Below are 8151 nucleotides of genomic sequence, written 5' to 3'. Positions count from 1 at the left end.
TACATTACATACAAAACAATGTTTCTATTTCGGTCAATGCAGCACTGAAATCCTCTCCTCTCCTCTCCTCTCCTCTCCTCTCCTCTCCTCTCCTCTCCTCTCCTCTCCTCTCCTCTCCTCTCCTCTCCTCTCCTCTCCTCTCCTCTCCTCTCAGCCTAGTTCCAGTGAGGACAGGTCCTGACAGTACCAGATTGATCTGGTTAAACTCAGAGCGACACTATGAAAGGCAGCCATTGGCAGCTGACGACAGCTATATTAAAGGTGAATTAGCAAGCAGCAATCATGTGTCTAAACCCTGAGGACACTCGTCAACTGTTAGCAGATCTGCGACAATGGAGCCCTGAGAGTCTGAACGTTAGCAGAGTTGTCACGCAAACACTTCTACAAGTGAGTGGCATCCTAAATGGCACCCTATTCCCTTAATAGTAAACTACTTTTCACCAGGGCCCGTCACACAAGCACTTATACAAGGAAGGGGCCATTAAAAAGACAAAGTGGCAATTCTGGTGTCACTGGGCCAAGAAGTAGATCTGTAAGTTGTCTTTCTTGTATCACTGGGCCTAGAATGTCATTCTGGTGTTACTGGGCCTAGAAGGTCATTCTGGTGGCACTGGGCCTAGAATGTCATTCTGGTGTCACTGGGCCTAGAAGGTCATTCTGGTGGCACTGGGCCTAGAAGGTCATTCTGGTGTCACTGGGCCTAGAAGGTCACTATAGTGTCACTGGGCCTAGAATGTCATTCTGGTGTCACTGGGCCTAGAAGGTCATTATAGTGTCACTGGGCCTAGAAGGTCATTATGGTGTCACTGGGTCTAGAAGGTAATTCTGGTGTCACTGGGCCTAGAAGGTCATTCTGGTGTCACTGGGCCTAGAAGGTCATTCTGGTGTCACTGGGCCTAGAAGGTCATTATAGTGTCACTGGGCCTAGAATGTCATTCTGGTGTCACTGGGCCTAGAAGGTCATTCTGGTGTCACTGGACCTAGAAGGTCATTATAGTGTCACTGGGCCTAGAAGGTCATTATGGTGTCACTGGGCCTAGAAGGTCATTCTGGTGTCACTGGGCCTAGAAGGTCATTCTGGTGTCACTGGGCCTATTAGTAGCTCTGTAACCTTTATCTACTTTCAGTTGTCACAAACATGCAAAGGATGAAGAATGCTTCCCTGACAGCAATGCAATGACACTTTGGATAAAGTTTGTCCCAAATAGCACCTTTTACCTATGTAGTGCACTACGTTCAACTATAGGTGATATGATGCCATTTGGGAGGTACCAGAAAACTGAATGTGCGACAGATTCAGTCAGGGGATCCAGTGGATCAACAGGTTCAGTCAGGGGATCCAGTGGATCAACAGATTCAGTCAGGGGATCCAGTGGATCAACAGATTCAGTCAGGGGATCCAGTGGATCAACAGATTCAGTCAGGGGATCCAGTGGATCAACAGGTTCAGTCAGGGGATCCAGTGGATCACCAGATTCAGTCAGGGGATCCAGTGGATCAACAGACTCAGTCAGGGGATCCAGTGGATCAACAGATTCAGTCAGGGGATCCAGTGGATCAACAGGTTCAGTCAGGGGATCCAGTGGATCAACAGATTCAGTCAGGGGATCCAGTGGATCAACAGGTTCAGTCAGAGGATCCCGTGGATCTTTCTGTTTCTTTGTCAGAAACACAATAGTGAGAATAGACCCAGAATATTATCACTGATGTTGTGGACACATCCCATCTGAGCTAGAGCTTGAAAGCAACCCACTGAGCACAGATGTCTATTCCACTTTGGTTAAACGTAATTTTGTGAGGGAAGCAGCAGCAGTGTCTGTGTGAGGAAGAGAGGGAAGCAGCAGCAGTGTCTGTGTGAGGTAGAGAGGGAGTAGCAGCAGTGTCTGTGTGAGATAGAGAGGGAGTAACAGCAGTGTCTGTGTGAGGTAGAGAGGGAAGCAGCAGCAGTGTCTGTGTGAGATAGAGGGGGAGTAGCAGCATTGTCTGTGTGAGGTAGAGAGGGAGTAGCAGCAGTGTCTGTGTGAGGTAGAGGGGGAGTAGCAGCAGTGTCTGTGTGAGGTAGAGGGGGAGTAGCAGCAGTGTCTGTGTGAGGTAGAGAGGGAGTAGCAGCAGTGTCTGTGTGAGGTAGAGAGGGAGTAGCAGCAGTGTCTTTGTGAGGTAGAGAGGGAGTAGCAGCAGTGTCTGTGTGAGGTAGAGAGGGAGTAGCAGCAGTGTCTGTGTGAGGTAGAGGGAGTAGCAGCAGTGTCTGTGTTAGATAGAGAGGGAGTAGCAGCAGTGTCTGTGTGAGGTAGAGAGGGAGTAGCAGCAGTGTCTGTGTGAGATAGAGAGGGAAGCAGCAGCAGTGTCTGTGTGAGGTAGAGAGGGAGTAGCAGCAGTGTCTGTGTGAGGTAGAGGGAAGCAGCAGCAGTGTCTGTGTGAGGTAGAGAGGGAGTAGCAGCAGTGTCTGTGTGAGGTAGAGAGGGAGTAGCAGCAGTGTCTGTGTGAGGTAGAGAGGGAGTAGCAGCAGTGTCTGTGTGAGGTAGAGAGGGAGTAGCAGCAGTGTCTGTGTGAGGTAGAGAGGGAGTAGCAGCAGTGTCTGTGTGAGGTAGAGAGGGAGTAGCAGCAGTGTCTGTGTGAGGTAGAGAGGGAGTAGCAGCAGTGTCTGTGTGAGGTAGAGAGGGAGTAGCAGCAGTGTCTTTGTGAGGTAGAGAGGGAGTAGCAGCAGTGTCTGTGTGAGGTAGAGGGGGAGTAGCAGCATTGTCTGTGTGAGGTAGAGAGGGAGTAGCAGCAGTGTCTGTGTGAGGTAGAGTGGGAGTAGCAGCAGTGTCTGTGTGAGGTAGAGGGGGAGTAGCAGCAGTGTCTGTGTGAGGTAGAGAGGGAGTAGCAGCAGTGTCTGTGTGAGGTAGAGAGGGAGTAGCAGCAGTGTCTTTGTGAGGTAGAGAGGGAGTAGCAGCAGTGTCTGTGTGAGGTAGAGAGGGAGTAGCAGCAGTGTCTGTGTGAGGTAGAGGGAGTAGCAGCAGTGTCTGTGTTAGATAGAGAGGGAGTAGCAGCAGTGTCTGTGTGAGGTAGAGAGGGAGTAGCAGCAGTGTCTGTGTGAGATAGAGAGGGAAGCAGCAGCAGTGTCTGTGTGAGGTAGAGAGGGAGTAGCAGCAGTGTCTGTGTGAGGTAGAGGGAAGCAGCAGCAGTGTCTGTGTGAGGTAGAGAGGGAGTAGCAGCAGTGTCTGTGTGAGGTAGAGAGGGAGTAGCAGCAGTGTCTGTGTGAGGTAGAGAGGGAGTAGCAGCAGTGTCTGTGTGAGGTAGAGAGGGAGTAGCAGCAGTGTCTGTGTGAGGTAGAGAGGGAGTAGCAGCAGTGTCTGTGTGAGGTAGAGAGGGAGTAGCAGCAGTGTCTGTGTGAGGTAGAGAGGGAGTAGCAGCAGTGTCTGTGTGAGGTAGAGAGGGAGTAGCAGCAGTGTCTGTGTGAGGTAGAGAGGGAGTAGCAGCAGTGTCTGTGTGAGGTAGAGGGAGTAGCAGCAGTGTCTGTGTGAGATAGAGAGGGAGTAGCAGCAGTGTCTGTGTGAGGTAGAGAGGGAGTAGCAGCAGTGTCTGTGTGAGATAGAGAGGGAAGCAGCAGCAGTGTCTGTGTGAGGTAGAGAGGGAGTAGCAGCATTGTCTGTGTGAGGTAGAGAGGGAGTAGCAGCAGTGTCTGTGTGAGGTAGAGAGGGAGTAGCAGCAGTGTCTGTGTGAGATAGAGAGGGAAGCAGCAGCAGTGTCTGTGTGAGGTAGAGAGGGAGTAGCAGCAGTGTCTTTGTGAGGTAGAGAGGGAGTAGCAGCAGTGTCTTTGTGAGGTAGAGAGGGAGTAGCAGCAGTGTCTGTGTGAGGTAGAGAGGGAGTAGCAGCAGTGTCTGTGTGAGGTAGAGAGGGAGTAGCAGCAGTGTCTGTGTGAGGTAGAGAGGGAGTAGCAGCAGTGTCTGTGTGAGGTAGAGAGGGAGTAGCAGCAGTGTCTGTGTGAGGTAGAGAGGGAGTAGCAGCAGTGTCTGTGTGAGGTAGAGGGGGAGTAGCAGCAGTGTCTGTGTGAGGTAGAGGGGGGGTAGCAGCAGTGTCTGTGTGAGGTAGAGAGGGAGTAGCAGCAGTGTCTGTGTGAGGTAGAGAGGGAGTAGCAGCAGTGTCTGTGTGAGGTAGAGAGGGAGTAGCAGCAGTGTCTGTGTGACGTAGAGAGGGAGTAGCAGCAGTGTCTGTGTGAGATAGAGAGGGAGTAACAGCAGTGTCTGTGTGAGGTAGAGAGGGAGTAGCAGCAGTGTCTGTGTGAGGTAGAGAGGGAGTAGCAGCAGTGTCTGTGTGAGGTAGAGGGAGTAGCAGCAGTGTCTGTGTTAGATAGAGAGGGATTAGCAGCAGTGTCTGTGTGAGGTAGAGAGGGAGTAGCAGCAGTGTCTGTGTGAGATAGAGAGGGAAGCAGCAGCAGTGTCTGTGTGAGGTAGAGAGGGAGTAGCAGCAGTGTCTGTGTGAGGTAGAGGGAAGCAGCAGCAGTGTCTGTGTGAGGTAGAGAGGGAGTAGCAGCAGTGTCTGTGTGAGGTAGAGAGGGAGTAGCAGCAGTGTCTGTGTGAGATAGAGAGGGAGTAGCAGCAGTGTCTGTGTGAGGTAGAGAGGGAGTAGCAGCAGTGTCTGTGTGAGGTAGAGAGGGAGTAGCAGCAGTGTCTGTGTGAGGTAGAGAGGGAGTAGCAGCAGTGTCTGTGTGAGGTAGAGAGGGAGTAGCAGCAGTGTCTGTGTGAGGTAGAGAGGGAGTAGCAGCAGTGTCTGTGTGAGGTAGAGAGGGAGTAGCAGCAGTGTCTGTGTGAGGTAGAGGGAGTAGCAGCAGTGTCTGTGTGAGATAGAGAGGGAGTAGCAGCAGTGTCTGTGTGAGGTAGAGAGGGAGTAGCAGCAGTGTCTGTGTGAGATAGAGAGGGAAGCAGCAGCAGTGTCTGTGTGAGGTAGAGAGGGAGTAGCAGCATTGTCTGTGTGAGGTAGAGAGGGAGTAGCAGCAGTGTCTGTGTGAGGTAGAGAGGGAGTAGCAGCAGTGTCTGTGTGAGATAGAGAGGGAAGCAGCAGCAGTGTCTGTGTGAGGTAGAGAGGGAGTAGCAGCAGTGTCTTTGTGAGGTAGAGAGGGAGTAGCAGCAGTGTCTTTGTGAGGTAGAGAGGGAGTAGCAGCAGTGTCTGTGTGAGGTAGAGAGGGAGTAGCAGCAGTGTCTGTGTGAGGTAGAGAGGGAGTAGCAGCAGTGTCTGTGTGAGGTTGAGAGGGAAGCAGCAGTGTCTGTGTGAGGTAGAGAGTAGCAGCAGTGTCTGTGTGAGGTAGAGAGGGAGTAGCAGCAGTGTCTGTGTGAGGTAGAGAGGGAAGCAGCAGCAGTATCTGTGTGAGGTAGAGAGGGAGTAGCAGCAGTGTCTGTGTGAGATAGAGAGGGAGTAGCAGCAGTGTCTGTGTGAGGTTGAGAGGGAAGCAGCAGTGTCTGTGTGAGGTAGAGAGGGAGTAGCAGCAGTGTCTGTGTGAGATAGAGAGGGAGTATCAGCAGTGTCTGTGTGAGGTAGAGAGGGAGTAGCAGCAGTGTCTGTGTGAGGTTGAGAGGGAGTAGCAGCAGTGACTGTGTGAGGTAGAGAGGGAGTAGCAGCATTGTCTGTGTGAGGTAGAGAGGGAGTAGCAGCAGTGTCTGAGTGAGGTAGAGAGGGAGTAGCAGCAGTGTCTGTGTGAGGTAGAGAGGGAGTAGCAGCAGTGTCTGTGTGAGGTAGAGAGGGAAGCAGCAGCAGTGTCTGTGTGAGATAGAGAGGGAGTAGCAGCAGTGTCTGTGTGAGGTAGAGAGGGAGTAGCAGCAGTGTCTGTGTGAGGTAGAGAGGGAGTAGCAGCAGTGTCTGTGTGAGATAGAGAGGGAGTAGCAGCATTGTCTGTGTGAGGTAGAGAGGGAGTAGCAGCAGTGTCTGTGTGAGGTAGAGAGGGAGTAGCAGCAGTGTCTGTGTGAGGTAGAGTGGGAGTAGCAGCAGTGTCTGTGTGAGGTAGAGAGGGAGTAGCAGCAGTGTCTGTGTGAGATAGAGAGGGAGTAGCAGCAGTGTCTGTGTGAGGTAGAGAGGGAAGCAGCAGTGGCTGTGTGAGATAGAGAGGGAGTAGCAGCAGTGTCTGTGTGAGGTAGAGAGGGAGTAGCAGCAGTGTCTGTGTGAGATAGAGAGGGAGTAGCAGCAGTGTCTGTGTGAGGTAGAGAGGGAGTAGCAGCAGTGTCTGTGTGAGATAGAGAGGGAGTAGAAACAGTGTCTGTGTGAGGTAGAGAGGGAGTAGCAGCAGTGTCTGTGTGAGGTAGAGAGGGAGTAGCAGCAGTGTCTGTGTGAGGTAGAGAGGGAGTAGCAGCAGTGTCTGTGTGAGATAGAGAGGGAGTAGCAGCAGTGTCTGTGTGAGGTAGAGAGGGAGTAGCAGCAGTGTCTGTGTGAGGTTGAGAGGGAAGCAGCAGTGTCTGTGTGAGGTAGAGAGTAGCAGCAGTGTCTGTGTGAGGTAGAGGGAGTAGCAGCAGTGTCTGTGTTAGATAGAGAGGGAGTAGCAGCAGTGTCTGTGTGAGGTAGAGAGGGAGTAGCAGCAGTGTCTGTGTGAGATAGAGAGGGAAGTAGCAGCAGTGTCTGTGTGAGGTAGAGAGGGAGTAGCAGCAGTGTCTGTGTGAGGTAGAGAGGGAGTAGCAGCAGTGTCTGTGTGAGGTAGAGAGGGAGTAGCAGCAGTGTCTGTGAGGTAGAGAGGAGTAGAGCAGTGTTGAGGTAGAGGGAGTAGCAGCAGTGTCTGTGTAGAGGTAGAGAGGGAGTAGCAGCAGTGTCTGTGTGAGGTAGAGAGGGAGTAGCAGCATTGTCTGTGTGAGGTAGAGAGGGAGTAGCAGCAGTGTCTGTGTGAGGTAGAGAGGGAGTAGCAGCAGTGTCTGTGTGAGGTAGAGAGGGAGTAGCAGCAGTGTCTGTGTGAGGTAGAGAGGGAGTAGCAGCAGTGTCTGTGTGAGGTAGAGAGGGAGTAGCAGCAGTGTCTGTGTGAGGTAGAGAGGGAGTAGCAGCAGTGTCTGTGTGAGTAGAGAGGGAGTAGCAGCAGTGTCTGTGTGAGAGAGAGAGGGAGTAGCAGCAGTGTCTGTGTGAGGTAGAGAGGGAGTAGCAGCAGTGTCTGTGTGAGGATAGAGAGGAGTAGCAGCAGTGTCTGTGTGAGGAGAGAGGGAGTAGCAGCAGTGTCTGTGTGAGGTAGAGAGGGAGTAGCAGCAGTGTCTGTGTGAGGTAGAGAGGGAGTAGCAGCAGTGTCTGTGTGAGGTAGAGAGGGAGTAGCAGCAGTGTCTGTGTGAGGGTAGAGAGGGAGTAGCAGCAGTGTCTGTGTGAGGTAGAGAGGGAGTAGCAGCAGTGTCTGGTGAGGTAGAGAGGGAGTAGCAGCAGTGTCTGTGTGAGGTAGAGAGGGAGTAGCAGCAGTGTCTTTGTGAGGTAGAGAGGGAGTAGCAGCAGTGTCTGTGTGAGATAGAGAGGGAAGTAGCAGCAGTGTCTGTGTGAGGTAGAGAGGGAGTAGCAGCAGTGTCTGTGTGAGATAGAGAGGGAGTAGCAGCAGCAGTGTCTGTGTGAGGTAGAGAGGGAGTAGCAGCAGTGTCTGTGTGAGGTAGAGAGGGAAGCTAGCAGCAGTGTCTGTGTGAGGTAGAGAGGGAGTAGCAGCAGTGTCTGTGTGAGGTAGAGAGGGAGTAGCAGCAGTGTCTGTGTGAGGATAGAGAGGGAGTAGCAGCAGTGTCTGTGTGAGGTAGAGATGGAGTAGCAGCAGTGTCTGTGTGAGGTAGAGAGGGAGTAGCAGCAGTGTCTGTGTGAGGTAGAGAGGGAGTAGCAGCAGTGTCTGTGTGAGGTAGAGAGGGAGTAGCAGCAGTGTCTGTGTGAGGTAGAGAGGGAGTAGCAGCAGTGTCTGTGTGAGGTAGAGAGGAGTAGCAGCAGTGTCTGTGTGAGGGGATAGAGAGGGAGTAGCAGCAGTGTCTGTGTGAGGTAGAGAGGAGTAGCCAGCAGTGGTCTGGGTGAGGTAAGAGAGGGAGTAGCAGTCAGTGTCGTGTTGTGAGGTAGAGAGGGAGTAGGCCAGCAAGTGTCTGTGTGAGGTAGAGAGGGGAGTAGCAGCAGTTGTCCTCTGTGGTGAGGTAGAGGGAGTAGCAGCAGTGTCTGTGTGAGATAGAGAGGGAGTAGCAGCAGTGTAATGTGTGA

This window comes from Salvelinus namaycush, chromosome 32 (genome assembly GCF_016432855.1).
Source record: "Salvelinus namaycush isolate Seneca chromosome 32, SaNama_1.0, whole genome shotgun sequence".
NCBI classification, from domain to species: domain Eukaryota; kingdom Metazoa; phylum Chordata; class Actinopteri; order Salmoniformes; family Salmonidae; genus Salvelinus; species Salvelinus namaycush.
This window is presented reverse-complemented; position numbering follows the sequence as displayed.